Source organism: Sapajus apella, unplaced genomic scaffold (assembly GCF_009761245.1).
Source record: "Sapajus apella isolate SASKATOON/1434 unplaced genomic scaffold, GSC_monkey_1.0 scaffold18, whole genome shotgun sequence".
Classification (NCBI taxonomy): Eukaryota; Metazoa; Chordata; class Mammalia; order Primates; family Cebidae; genus Sapajus; species Sapajus apella.
This window is the reverse complement of record NW_022436958.1, coordinates 21262911-21277963: the sequence shown is the minus strand read 5'-3', so window position 1 is coordinate 21277963 and position 15053 is coordinate 21262911.

Sequence of the window (15053 nt, the reverse complement as noted above, 5' to 3'; positions counted from 1 at the left end):
GGGCGTGGTGGCTCACTCCTGTAATCCAACCACTTTGGAAGCCAAGGGGGGGCGGATAACCTGGGGTCGTGTGTTCAAGACCAGCCTGACCAACATGGTGAAATCCCTTTTTATTAAAAAAAAAAAAAAAGAGATATGGAGCCTTACTCTGTCACCCAGGCTGGAGTGCAGTGGTGCGATCTCAGCTCACTGCAACCTCCGCCTCCCAGGTTCAAGCAATTCTCCTGCCTCAGCCTCCTGAGTAGCTGGGATTATAGACATGTGCCACCACCCCTGGCTAATTTTTGTATTTTTAGTAGAGATGGTGTTTTGCTATTTGGCTAGGCTGGTCTCAAACTTCTGACCTCAGATGGTCCTCCTGCCTTAGCCTCCTGAAGTGCTAGGATTATAGGCATTAGCCACCGTGACCAGCCAATTGCTGCAATCTTGTGATAAAACTTGAACAGATGAGAGGGGTTGCTGCTTTTCAATGACTTTAAAAAGTGCTTTCTTGAGACAGAACCCATTCCTGATGAAGGTGCTGTGAACATTATTGAAATGACAACAAAGTATTTAGAATATTCAATAAACTTAATTGATAAAGCAGTTGCTGGGTTTGAGAAGGTTGATTCCATCTTTGAAAGAAGTTCTACTGTGGGTAAAATGCTGTCATACAGTGTCAGATGCTACAGGGTAATTATTTGTGGAAGGAAGAGTCAGTCAATTTGACAGACTTCTTCATTGTCTGATTTTAAGAAATTGCCACATCCACATCAACCTTTAGCAACCACCACCCTGATCAGTCAGCATCTGTCAATATTGAGGCAAGGCCATCTGCCAGCAAAAAGATTATGACTCAGGCTAAAGGCTCAGATGATTGTTGGCACTTTTTTAAGTGATAAAATATTCTTAAATTAAGGTATGTACTTTTTGTTTTCTTTTTTTGAGATGGAGTTTCACTCTTATTGCCCAGTCTGGAGTGCAATGGCATAATCTTGGCTCACTGCAACCTCTGCCTCCCAAGTTGAAGCGATTCTCTTGCCTCAGCTTTCTTTCCATTTAAAGTACCAACTACTTCATTATTTACTAAATATATTTCTTACATCAAATTTAAGGCATCATGTTGCCCCGCTTCTTAAGCAATTTCCTGAAGTCACAGGCTTGCTGTTTCTAGCTTGTTTTGAATACTCATTAGACAGATAGATGGATAGAGATATATATCATTCATAGATATATAGTAGTTATATATATATATATATATATATATATATATCTTTATATTATACATATAATTACTAAATGAAGCTGTTAAAATAGGATGAATATTCTTAAATCATTCATTAATGGATGTCTTGTCTGGGCAACCTACATAGCCTCCTAAGAACTTCATACCCACTCTTGTGCCTCTCTGATGCATTCCCCCATATCACAATCAGAGTAATCTTTTACACATACAAATATAATTATGTCACCCTTCTCTCCAACTTAAAATGCCTTAGTGGTCTCCCCTTGTTCAGGAAATGGCAACTCCATTCAACCAGGGTTCAGGCCAAGACCTTGGATTCCTCCTTGACTCCTGCGTTTTCACTAACACCCTTCATCTGATTTATCTGTACGCCATGCAGTGTCTGCCTTTGAAATGCATCCAGAATCTGACCACTTCTTGCCACTTCCATCACTACCTTCATCCAAGCCATCATCTTTTTTTTAAAAAACTGGATTATTACAATGTATTACCAACAATTTCTTCCCTTCTGCCCGTATTCTCCTCCTGTCTATACCCACAGAACAGCCAGGATGATCCTGCTAAAACCTAAGTCAGATCATCTTATTCTTAGGCTCAAAGCACTCCAATCACTTTCCATTCCATTCAGAGTCAATGTCAAAGTCTTTAGCCCCAGGGCCCTTTAAGTCCTTTTCCCAGATCCTTACTCTTCCTCTTGCTGGCTGGGCCCCAGGCACTGTGGCTTGTTTGCTATTACTTAAATATTTAAAGCATCTTTTCATCTCAGAACCTTTGCCTGTGCTGTTTTCTCTACTTGGAACACCCTTCCTATAGCTGAATGGCTCTCTCCTTCACTTTTCTCTCTGCTCAAAATGTATCTTAGTAAAGGAGCTTTTCCAGTCACTCTTTCTAAAATAACGCTTCACACTACCACTCTCCATTTCTTTTTCCCTGCTTCATTTGTCCTCATGGTACTTTTCACCACCTGACACATTATAATTTTTATTTACTTCGTTCCCTCCTACTAGAATGTAATCCCCATGAGGGCAGGGACTGTGTTGCTCATTGCTCAATCTTTAGTGCATAGTACAATACCTGTTTCTCAGTTAGTGCCCCCCAAAAATGTGTTAAATGAATACATTATGTAAGAATGACTGAGTAAATGAATGAATAAATGAATATGCCCTACGAAGTCTTTTATGGTCTATCTTAAACATCCCTTTCCAGTCTCCTTTCTCATTCAGCACCCTCATAGCATTGTGTGCCTTACTTGTCACTTACCGCAGTTCCAATTCTATATTTATTTATGGAATTATTTGATCGTCCACTCACAAAGGTAGGATGGTTTCTTTTCTATAAAGGTGCTCAATGAATAGATGAATACAGATCCAGATTCTAGTAATAGGCCTGCAGCTAATTTTTTGTGTAACTCTGTACAAGTCAGTTTTTCTCCCTGGCTGTCAATTTCCTTAACAGTAATATGGGAAGCTTGTCTACACAAGGCCTATTTCAACTTATCCTTTTATTCCTTAAATTTTCTTTTGAAGTAAAGGTAGCCATATTCAATACGTGTCTTATGGTTTTGGCAAATAAAATCTAGTGGACTCAAAATGCATCTTATACATTCAATGTAGTAAACTCTTTTATTTGTTCTTCAGCTCACTTCATTTTATAGGCAACATTTACTTTCTGAGTTTTTTGTGTCTTTTTTCTAATTCTTTGATCATTTCTCCTGGGAAGATGCGGTTACTATGAAGCCTGTTTAACAGAGAGGAAGGTAAGATGAGTTATGGGAGAGCCACACTAGAGTTCACTTCCAACCCGGCTCTTCCCACAAATCATGCTGCCTCCTGAAAATGGGTTGATCCCTTTGTAGCTTGTCTGTTCCCTCATTTATCTCAACGTGGGAATGTTGAAGACACCGTTCACTTTAAGAGGCTTCTTATGTGGTGAAAGCAGAGAATGTGCCCCGGCATTACTGAAGTAAAGCCCAGAAAAACATCTGAGGGAAGGACGGTTTCCAATTAAATTATTTTATCTCCTGTATTCAGATCTTTAAGTTTTCTGCTCGATTTCTGAAAATTACAGAACTACCTGGAAAAAACCTTATCCAATCCAAGACCCAAAGTTTATGGATGAAGAAACTGAAACCCCAAGAGACAGGGTGAATTATCTAAGATTACAAAACTAGTTAAATGCAGAACTGGGACTAAAATTCTGATTCCTAGTCTACCGTGTTCTGAGGCACACTTAGGTTCCTAGGAAACTCGAGGGACCTAACATCAGTTATCTAAGTTGATGAGGTGGGCATGACTAAGTTAATGCAAATCAGCCCTCCCACCACTGAATTCAGTACTGAATTTCAAGGCCCCACATCCCAGCGTGGGGTGTTCAATTATATCTATTTTTAAGTATTCAAGAGTCAGATTGTGTTACAGACCAATCTGAGCTCAGTGGAGGCAGGGTATCGGCACCCAAAAACCTTTCATTTCAAATTCAAAGTAAATTCACTCTGTTTTTCCTCCAGGTGGCTCTTTGCTTTAGTTAGAGTGTTTCTCTCACAACTTAAAGCCGCTGTAGGAGGCTCCTATGTGCAAAGCTGTTGGTTCATGCCCAAGTGGGTCAAAACAGATTGCCTGAAGAAAAAAAGACGGTGTTTAATCAGAAGGCGCTTGTTTCAAATGGAAGAACAACCTGAGGACTTTGGTGGGTGGCTTCGTTTTTTTGGAGGAGCTGTGGGACCCCAGGTGGCAATCAAGAATATCTAGAGTATGTCACTGAATAAAGGACAGGTGACTTTATGAGGCTGGGAGAGCCATAGTGTTGGTGGGGTGGGGGAGACGGGCTAAGAAGGTGGGTCCTCCTGGAGCCACACTGTAAGATAATATCTTGACATTTCCTGTTCCTAGCTGTGTGGCCTTAGACTGGAAGCTAAATTTTTCTCTGCCTTAGTTTCCATAATGTCAAATGGAGATTTAAAATTGCATGTACCTTGGAGAGTTGTTATGAGTTTGAAATGAATTAAAACACGTATGATGCTTTGGATCATCCCTGGTGCATAAAACATATTAGCAACTGCTTTCATCATTATAGTTGTTGATCTAATTTCATCTCCTTTCTTTCTTGTCTTCAAATCATGCCAGTGAAAGGGGGACGTTATCTAGGAGAGGATGCCTCCCTTTAGACCTGCATGACAACAAATGCCACAGCGCATGGGGAGGTGAGGACAGGAACAGTTGCAAATTGTTCTGTGAAAGGGCTGTATATGCAAAGCAGGCCCCCATGGCAAATGAGCTAAAAAAAAGGAAAAAAAAAGAACGAGGCAGACAAATGCAGTTTGTCGGTAAAGCGTGATTGATTGAGAAACTTATAGATGCATGGTCTTGGGTGGCTGCAAGACAGGTAGATCTCTGCACATGTTACCTCCAGACCCAGGGCTTATATACCACAGGGAAAGGGTATACTTGTTCTGTGCAAGACAATTAAAGGCAACCCTCCAGAAAAGGTGAGATTGTTATATGTGTCATAGCCTATAATTTGTCTGAAAACATCAAGGTTGGCATGTTCTTACACTAAGGAAAGTGAAGGAAGTAGGAATCAGGAGGTATTCTCAGGACTGGGGCTAATCAGAAGTCAACATGGCAGATCACTATTCAAGTTGGAATCACATTTGTTGCCACACAGATGCATTTTCACCAATCCATTTTCTGTTGGGAAAAGCTGAATACTTGCCCTCTTCTGTCGTTTTTTTCTATATCTGTTGTGTTGTGGTAGACACAGAGATGGGCCATTGACGTCCTTCTTCAATCAAGGACTTGTCACTCCAGCTATAAGGACATGGCCTTCAGTTGTCACCTTTGAGCTGCAAGTGGCCATCTCACCAAAGGTTATACCCTTCCGGGGATGTCCCATATTTAATGACTGATCACAGTTCTGGTATTAGGAAGTGGCTATTTTGCTCCAACATAGGACACTCTGAAGGTCCATATGCTTTTCAGTACCCCCTCACATTGGCAGAGGGTTTCTTGGCCTGCATGCAGTTTGACATGCCTCTCTGCCCAATCCTGCATCTTCAGCCCCACTCCCACAGAGGCTGATTCCTAATACATACTCTGCGTGTAGACTCCACCTCTGCATCTGCATCTGGAGGACCCACCCTGTGAAAATTGACTTCCAAAAGCTATTATTAATTTAGAAAATGTTTGGAAGCCACTGACAAAATATAAAAATTTAGAAAATTATTTGACCTCTCATCATCTCAATGAAATGAGGGCAATTAGCTCTAATTTCCAAAGTTGCTGTATTAGAAGTAGCAATGTGACAAGCCTGTGACAGTGAAAAAACTCTAACCCTGTAAGAGTTAATTTAAGACTCCGTCCACTTGCCTTCTTGTTTTCTTCAATTTTCTTTCTCCTCTTTCCTTTCCTAACTTGGTCATAATTTTATTTTATTTCAGTTTCTTTTTCTCTTCCTTTCCTGTCTCTCCATTTATTACCTTCTTTTAATTTTATTTTAGTGCTTTAATCAGTGTTATTGAGGTATAATTTACATACAATAAATGCATACATTTTACTGTATAGGCAATGACTTTTGAAAAATGTGTAAACATGTGGATCCAACACCACAAACTATAGAACATTTCCATCACCACAAAAGGCAGTCTTGTACACACTCTTCCCATTCATTCTCCAGCTACAAACCTAGCATAGGTAACTATTGATTTGCTTTTTATCACCATGGATTAGATTTGTCTTTAGGAGTTTCATATGAATTTTCCTACAGTATGTACTCTTCTCTGCCTGGCTTTTTCTCTCAACATAATGTTTCTGAGATTATTCAGGTTGCTGTGTGCACCAGCAGTTTGTTCTTTCTAATTGCTGCACAGTTTTCTGTTGTATGAATGTATTACAATTTGTTTCTCCATTTACCAGGTGTTGGAAATTTGGTTGTTTCCAGTTTGGGACCATTCTGAATAAATCCGCAGTGAACATTTATGTACAAATTTTCGTGTGGTATATGTCTTCATTTCTTCTGGGTAAATATGTAGGAGTAGAATTACTGAGTCATACGTTAAGCGTATGTTCAACTTTGTAAGAAAATTCCAGTATTATGTTGCATTCCACCCAAAAGTATGCATGTTTCAATTACTCCACGTATTCTCCACCACTTGGCATTGTCAATCTTTTTTTCTTTTTCTTTTGAATTTAGTCGTCCTAGGAGGTGGGAAGTGAAAGTATATCACTGTGATTTTAACTTGCTTTTCTCCAATGACTAATAATTTTCAGCATAATTTCATGACTTAATGGCCTTTTGTATATTTTTTTGTAAGGGTTTTGTTAAAATATTTGCTCATTTTAATTGAGTTGTTTTCTTAGTCTGGACTTGTGTAAGTTTGGTATATATTTTAGATACAAGTTGTTTCTCAGGTATATGTACTGGGAATATTTTCTCCTAATTTGTGTTTTGCCTTATCATTTTCTTTAGGTCACTTTTGAAATAACAGTTTTAAATTTTGTTGAAGACAACCAATTTATTATTTTGGCTTGTATCATCCATGCTCTTTGTTTCCTGAGAAATCTTTGCCTACTCTAAGGTTGCAAAGACTTCCTCACTCCTCACTCATTTTTGTTTTTGTCTAGAAGTGTTCATAATTTTAGGTTTTGCATTTAGGCCTGTAATCCATGATTTCAAAGGATATGAGACATGAATCTCATTTTTCCATAAAGATACTTCTAGTACCAGCTGTTGAAAACTCTTTTCTCACATTTAATTACTTTGGCACCTTTGTCAAAGTCATCTGACCTTATTTATGGGGTCAAAAAAAAATAGTTTTTGTTATCTGTATTCTGTTGTCTGTACGTCTATCCTTATTCTTTTGGCTTAATCAAGTGTGAAAGAACCTCAAATCTTGTTTTTCTTTTTCTGGTATAGTATTTTGGCTACTCAAGGTCCATTGAACTTTCATATTAATTTTAAAATCTGCTTGCCAATTTCTACAAAAATGCTCGCTGTGATTTTGATCAGAATTGCATTGAATCTGTCTGGGGAGAATGGGTATCTTAAAAATATTGAGTCGTCCTCTCCATGAATATGGTATTAGATCTTGTTTTTTTTTAAAAATCTGAATCTTAAATTTTCTTAGTAATGTAATTTAGCCTTTAGTGTAGACATCTTACCCCTGCCTCCCTCCCTTTCTCCCTTCCTTTCCTTCCTTCCTTCCTTTCTCCCTCCCTTCCTTCCTTCCTTCCTTCCTTCCTTCCTTCCCTCCCTCCCTCCCTCCCTCCCTCCCTCCCTCCCTCCCTCCTTCCTTCCTTCCTTCCTTCCTTCCTTCCTTCCTTCCTTCCTTCCTTCCTTCCTTCCTTCCTTCTTTCCTTCTTTCTTTCCTTTCTTCTTTCCTTTTTTTCTCACTGCACTGGCTAGAACCTCTAGTACAATAATTGAAGAAAATTGGTAGGTGTGGATATTCTTTCATGGTCTGACATTAAAGGGAAAGCAGTGTCTCACCATTAAGTTAGCTGTAGGTTATTTGGTTAGCTGTAGGTTATTAGATCCTTTTATTAGGTTGAGGAAGGTCCTTCATATTTCTAGTTACTGAGTTTTTATGCTGAATGGGTGTAAGTTTTGTCAAATTTTTTTCTACATCTATCTATATGGTAGTATAATTTTTTTCCCTTCATTTTGTTAATGTATTGATTTACATCAATTGACATTTAAGATGTTCAACTGATTTTACATTACTTGGTCATGGTTTTTTATATGTTGCTGGATTCATTTATATATTGGTGGATTCAGTCTGATAATACTTTAGTAAGAATATTTTTATATACATTTATTAACAATTTCTTGGCAGTCTGGTTTTGGTATTAGGGTAATACTGGCTTTATGAATTGTGCTGGGAAGTGTTCTGTCTTTCCCTATGTACGGAAAAAATTTGTGTAGGATGAATATTTTTTCTTCCTTAACTATTTGATAGAGTTTACCAGTGAAGCTCTCTGAGTTTGGAGGGTTCTATATTGGAAGGTTTAAAATTAGGAATTCAATCTCTTAAACTGATATAGGGCTGTTTAAGCTTTTTATTTCTTGAGTTGGTTTTGGTAGTTTGTGCCTTTCAAGAAATTTTCCATTTCCCTTTCCTCTAGGTTGTCAAATCTGTTGGCATAAATTTATTCATTATATTCTTTTAGTATCCTTTTAATGTCTGCAGTCTATAGTAAAATCTTATTTCATTTCTGATGTTGCTAAGTTATGTACCCTCTCATTTATGCAGTTTACTTAGAGGTTTATTAAGTATATTGAAAATTTCAAAGTACCAGCTTTTGATGTCACATATTTTCTTTGTTATTTATATTTTTTATTTCATTGATTTCCATTCTCATCTCCATTTTCCTTCCATTCTTTTTTTTTTTGCAGTTTGTAATCTGCTGTTAGTCCTATCCAGTTACATTTTTATTTCAGATTTTTTTCATCTGCAGAATTTCTTCTTTATGTATCTTCCATTTCTTTCCTCTTTGTATTTATTTTTCCTTAATTCTAAAGCATAATAATCATAGTTCTTTTAAAGTTCCTGTCTAGTAACCATATATCTGTAATTTCTAGATTTGTTGCTATAGACTGATATTCCTCCTGTTTATATATTTCTTCTTTTTATACATTTGTACTAATTTTTTTTTTTTTTGAGACAGAGTCTCCCTCTGTTGCTAGGCTGGAGTGCAGTGGTGCGATCTCAGCTCACTGCAGTCCCTCCCTCCCAGGTTCAAGCAATTCTCCTGCCTCAGCCTCCTGAGTAGCTGGGACTATAGGTGCACACCACCACACCTGGCTAACTTTTGTATTTTTAGTAAAGATGGAGTTTCACCAGGTTGGCCAGGCTGGTCTTGAACTCCTGACCTCGTGATCCACCCCCGCCCCCCAGCCTCCCAGAGTGCTGGGATTACAGGTGTGAACCACAGCACCTGGCCCATTTTTAGTAATTTTTTATTAGATTCTAAACATTATAAATTTTATGTTGAGTGCTAGATTTTGTTGTATTCCTTTAAAAAGTGTTTTGGGACTTTGTTCTGGCAGTCATTAAGATTATTGACAGATCAATTTGATTAATCTTTCTAGACTTATTTTCTAAAACCTTTATTAGGGAATGTTTATAGCAGGTTTTAACTTGATGGCTAGTGTTACTAAGGGTTGTCCCTCCTGTGTTCTCCACTGAATGTCGTCTCTATTTAACAAGGACTTTTCACTTTGGCTCATGTGCACTCAAAATAGTCCCAATCACATGTGAACCATGGGATTTTTCCTCTTATAGATCCCCAGAAACTGGTCTCCCTTCAGAAGTGCTTTTTGCACAGACTTGTAGAATTTTACCCAGTACAAGTGCAGATTAATATTTGGCTGAAGACTAAAGGGGACACTTATTTCTGAAGCTTTTTCTCTTTTCTATTACTCCTCCTTGCACACTCTAGCTTTCTAAACCTCCTTGAATGCTGAACTCTGTCTCTTCAACTCCAGGAGGCTTTTGGAGGATCTTTGGGTTTCCTTTTTCTGCACTGAGTTTGGGAAATTACCTCTAGTTGGAACTCCTAGGTACTCACAGGGCTTCCCTAACTTGTTTTCCATCTCTCAGGCATCATAGTCCTTTTCTGCTGCTTATTGGTAAGTGTCTGAAAACTTGTGTTCCATATATTTTGTTCAGTTTTCTAGTTGATTATGGCCTAGCAGTAAGTCTAAACTTTGTTTCTTCCTAATGGCCAGAAGCATATGTCATAATTTTAATTTTTATCCAAAGTTATACATGCACATAATTTAAAGAGCGTGTATAACTCTTTAAATTATACACATGCATAACTTTGGATAAAAAGCATGTATAACTCTTTAAATTATGTGCATGTATAACTTTACTTTCCAAAGTTATTATAAAAACAAAACTACACACTCTTGTCCTTGACCCTGTTGCTCACTCCCAAAGGCAATCATTTTTAAACCTTTCTATTGAGTAGTATGTGGGACTACGGGTGTGTGCCACCATGGCCAGCTAATTTACGTATATATATATTTTTTTGTAGAGATGGAGTTTTGCCATGTTACCCAGGCTGGTGTCAAACTCCTGGGCTCAAGCAATCTGTCTGCCTTGGCCTCCCAAAGTGCTGGGATTATAGGCATGAGCTACTGTGCCTAGCCAAATCTTTAGCTTTTAAACATTGACTTCCTACCAGGGAATGCAGAGTTGACTGTCTGTCTGCTCTCCAAACTTATCCAATACATACACTTTCCCATTCCCCCATCCTTCCAATATTATTATATTGTTATTTTGTTTGGATAAATAGTCAGTATACATTATTATGACTGAATATTTTTCCTAGCTGAGCCTCATGGTATACTATATTTTTATTGCATACATTTTTTTTTTAAGTTTCCCTGGAGTTGATAACTATTTTGATTTTTTTTATTTGCTTAATTTTCCAGGACTAGAAGAGTTCATCTCCAAATCTCCTTTAGTTTTTTATTTCTCTTTATTTTATTTCTCTTTTTATTTCTCTTTTGTTCAAATGCTTCAGATATTTTATCTCTATGATGCTACTAGAGAAGTTTCTAGAGCCTTTTGACCTTCTCTAACATGGTCTTGTCATCTGAGTCCTGGGTGTAACATTTTTCAGGGCATCTTACTTTATATCATTCTAGGGTTTGCCTCTGCCATTCTCTTGGGTTAGCCCTGTTCCCTATATCCCATATTATTATTTTTTGAGACAGACTCTTGCTCTTTCGCCCAGGCTGGAGTGCAGTGGTACGATCTCAGCTCACTGCAACTTCTGTCTCCCTGGTTCAAGTGATTCTCCTGCCTCAGCCTCTTGAGTAGCTGGGATTCCAGGCACATGCCACCATGCCTGGCTAATTTTTGTATGTTTAGTGGAGAAAGTGTTTTACCATGTTGGCCAGACTGGTCTCAGACTCCTGGCCTCTACTGATCTGCCTGCTTTGGCCTCCCAAACTGCTGGGATTACAGCCATGAACCACTGTACCTGGCCACCTATTTCCCATATTTTCTTTCTTTTTGGCTCACAACCTTATTTTTGCTGGAGCAAGTCTTCTGGTAATTAACTGGGAAAGGATATGTAAGAAGTCTTTTTGTTTCATTTTGTTTTCATTTGTTTGCTTTTTAAAAAGTTGTATGCCTTAATTTTACCTGCCTATTTGATTAATAGTTTGGCTGGTTACATTTTGTGAATACTTTCTATCTGATTGAAAATATTTTCTCTCCTTGTTTTCTAAATGTTCTTTCATAAATGAGTGTTAACTTTCATTAAATGCTTTTTCTGCCTCTAGTAATAAATGTAAAGGTTAGATTTTTTTTCTTTAGAAATTGGAAAACTTTTCCCCATTTCTTCAAGCTTTCCAGTATTAACTATTGTGACACTTGATTCTCTGTATGTGACCTATTTTTTTCCTTTCCAGAAGCTTTTTTTTTTCTTTATCGTTAATGTTCTAAAATTTGTTGATGATACATTTTGATATGTTTTAACACTGGTTTCCCAGAAAGTAAACTTGAGGCAAAGGCTTATTTGCTATTACTTTATTGGGATTGCAAATCCAGACATTAAGAGTAAGGGAAAAGGAAGGTGAAACAGAAAAGAAGTAGAGCCAATACGAAGACGAATGACTAATACCCTGACATCATGGAACTATCCCTATAGGCTGAGTGTATCTGAGGATCATTCACCTGAGGCAAGAAAGGTGAACGAGGTTCATCCCTGAGCTCCCACTTCCCGCAGGTCAAAGATTTGTCCCAAACTTCAGGGTAGGCACATGTGTGGATATAAAAAAGGGTTCTGGGACATCCCACTCCTGAATGCCAACCAAAAGCCTTAGGGCAAGAGTCAAGAGGCCTGTAGTGCTGGCATGAAATGAGATATATGTGAAGCTTGGCAGAGCCTGGCACATCTGGTTGCCATCACAGTGACTGAAATGAGACACAACGGGGACCAGGAGGATCTGATGTGATACATAAAAGGTGTCTGATTCAGTGCGGGTCTTTTTTGCTTCTATCATACTGAGCTTTTGATGAGTCTTTTCAGTCTAGAAAATTATGTTGTTCAGTTTGGGAAAATTTTCTTGAATTATTTCTTTGATGGTTCCCATCCTTTATTTTTTCTGTCTTTTCTTTCAGAAACACCTGTTAATCAGATTTTAGACCATCTGGACTCTTCCTGAAATCATCTTATGTTTTCTGCCTTATTTCCATACTAGGTCATATTGGCCTACTTTTTGAGGAGATTTTTCTCAACTCTACCTTCTAGTCATTTGGACTTTTATAAATTGCTATTGCTATTTAAATTTCCAAAGGATTTTTTAATTGTCATTGTTTCTGAATCTATATATGTACATATGTACACATGTACACACATTATATTTTTGTTCAATGATGGCAATATTTATCTTTGAAATCTCTGGATATTAATTGTGGCTTATGTGTGATTTTTCAGATTTTCTTCTTCATGAAAATATATTATTTCTTCTTTGTTATATCCTTTTCTTTCTTATTAATTTATACTTCTGTCTTCATATTAGAGTTGTTTCCCAAATGTTTGCTGATTCTATGTAAGAGTGGGACCCTGAGAAGCTGATTAAAAGCTCTTTGTGCAGGGCTAAGCCATTTAATTAAAACACTTCCAATGTCATCATCTTCAAAGCAGCTAGTCAAATTCCTGAGAGAAAACTCTTACAATCTTTGACCTAAAAGGTATATGCCAGGCTGCCAATACTGAGAAATCCAAGTGGGACAAAGGTTGGGAGAGTCACAAAATTTACTATACAAACTTTTACACATTCTCCGCTTTTTTCTGGTTAGGCCTCTGCTTTTCTCCCAAGAGAGGGAAGAAATCTTGAAGACTGTTTTTTCAAAACACTTAGAACCAATAATTCTGATTTTAACCTTACGTTCATGCCTCCAGAGGTACCTAGCACCAGTAATTCCTGGATTTTCGGGAGTTCTACAGTGTAAAATGAGCTGCTTCTCACCTCTCCTCAGTGTCAGTTTAATATTTAGCTTCTTGGGTCTGCTAAGTCATCCATCTCTTTTTCCGTTTCCAAAAGTCTGTGGCTGGGGTCTCGTCTGTTCTCTTCATGGTATCTTTTTCCAAATCTTTTTCTGTGAATGTAAACATATATGTAAAGGTTTGCTTTTTCTTCTACTCTAACAAATATAGATGTTGACCAAAAAAATTTAGTGGTAATCCCACTGTTCCTTGTGCCTTGGAAAATGTAGGGCCCCTCAATTATATTGTATATTATAATAGCATTTGTGTCTCTTAATGTGTCGATTCTGACTTAACTGGGGGTTACCAAAGACTAATAGTATAGTATATAAAAGAAAATCTCATTCATGTACTCATTAACTTTTTTTTTTTTTGAGATGGAGTCTCACTCTGTTGCCCAGGCTGGAGTGCAGTGGTGTGATCTCAGCTCATTGCAACCTCTACCTCCTGGTTTCAAGCAATTCTCCTGCCTCAGCCTCCCGAGTAGCTGGGATTACAGGTGCTCGCCACCATACCCAGAAATTTTTTTTGTATTTTTAGTAGAGACGGGATTTCACCATGTTGGGCAGGCTGGTCCCAAACTCCTGATCTCAGGTGATCTGCCTGCCTCTGCCTCTCAAAGTGCTGGGATTACAGGTGTGAGCCACCATGCCAGGCCTCATCCATGAACTTTGACTTAATCTAAATATAGTACAGTAGAAGTGCAAATCCTTTAGCTGATTTGATTTTTCCCCCCACTACTCTCAGCTTCTAGGTGAGAGAAACAAATCCAAAAGTAACAACTTGCCAGGAATTTAGTTAAATTTAAAAATACATTTTCCGGTATGTGTTCTGGAGCTGTAAAGATGTGGGGCCACATTCTACACTTTCTATATCTAAATGACAAAAAGATATTACAAATGATGACCTGATGGCACTAAAATATATTATATCAAATAAACATTAAATTATGTTCTATCTTTACTTAGTAAACTGGAAACAGACATTTCAAAGAGGTTTTAGCAGTGGGAGTGGACATGAAGGTATTTCAGGTTAGCCGTAAGACATTCACCAGAATGTTCTAATTCCCACAGTTATTCTAGCTTTATGGCACAGAAGTAAGTAAATGAACAGTTGTGCAGAATATTTAACTAGGGAGTGTGCTTAGTTAGAAGCTGAGTCTACAGAATTGTAGGCTTGAGCCTACATTCAATACAGCAAACTATTTTTCACCCAGAATCTGTTTTAGTGATTGCTTTGCAGTTGCTGCCTCTAATGAAACTCCAGAATCACAATAAATCATTGAAGTAATCTGCATGGAAAATTAATACTTCACATGACAACTTTTAAAAATCCCCAGAAAACACTCTTGAGACAGATTTTCCACTCCGGGATCTGGGGGACCCAAACAAATATGAGCCTTTTTCCTTGAGGGTCTTACAATTTAGTCAGGGAGAAAGACATTACAGTAGTCTTTCCAATCCACAGTTTCACTTTCTGTGGTGTCAGTTACCTGCAGTCAACCACAATTTGAAAATATTAAACGGAAATTCCAGAAATAAACGATTCATAATTTTTAAATTGTATGCCCTTCTGAATAGTATGGTGAAATCTCACACCTTCCCACTCCATCCCGCCCAGGATGTGAATCATCCCTTTGTCCGGTGTATCCACGTTGTACATGCTACCCGTCGGTTAGTCATCAACATCATCTGCTCCTGACATCTGACCAACCACATCGTCATGACTCCATGGCCCAGGATCACCTGAAGCAGATGACCCTTTTTCTAATGCAGCATCAGAAGGTAAATAATAGCCTAACACTACATATGTCACAATGCCTACGT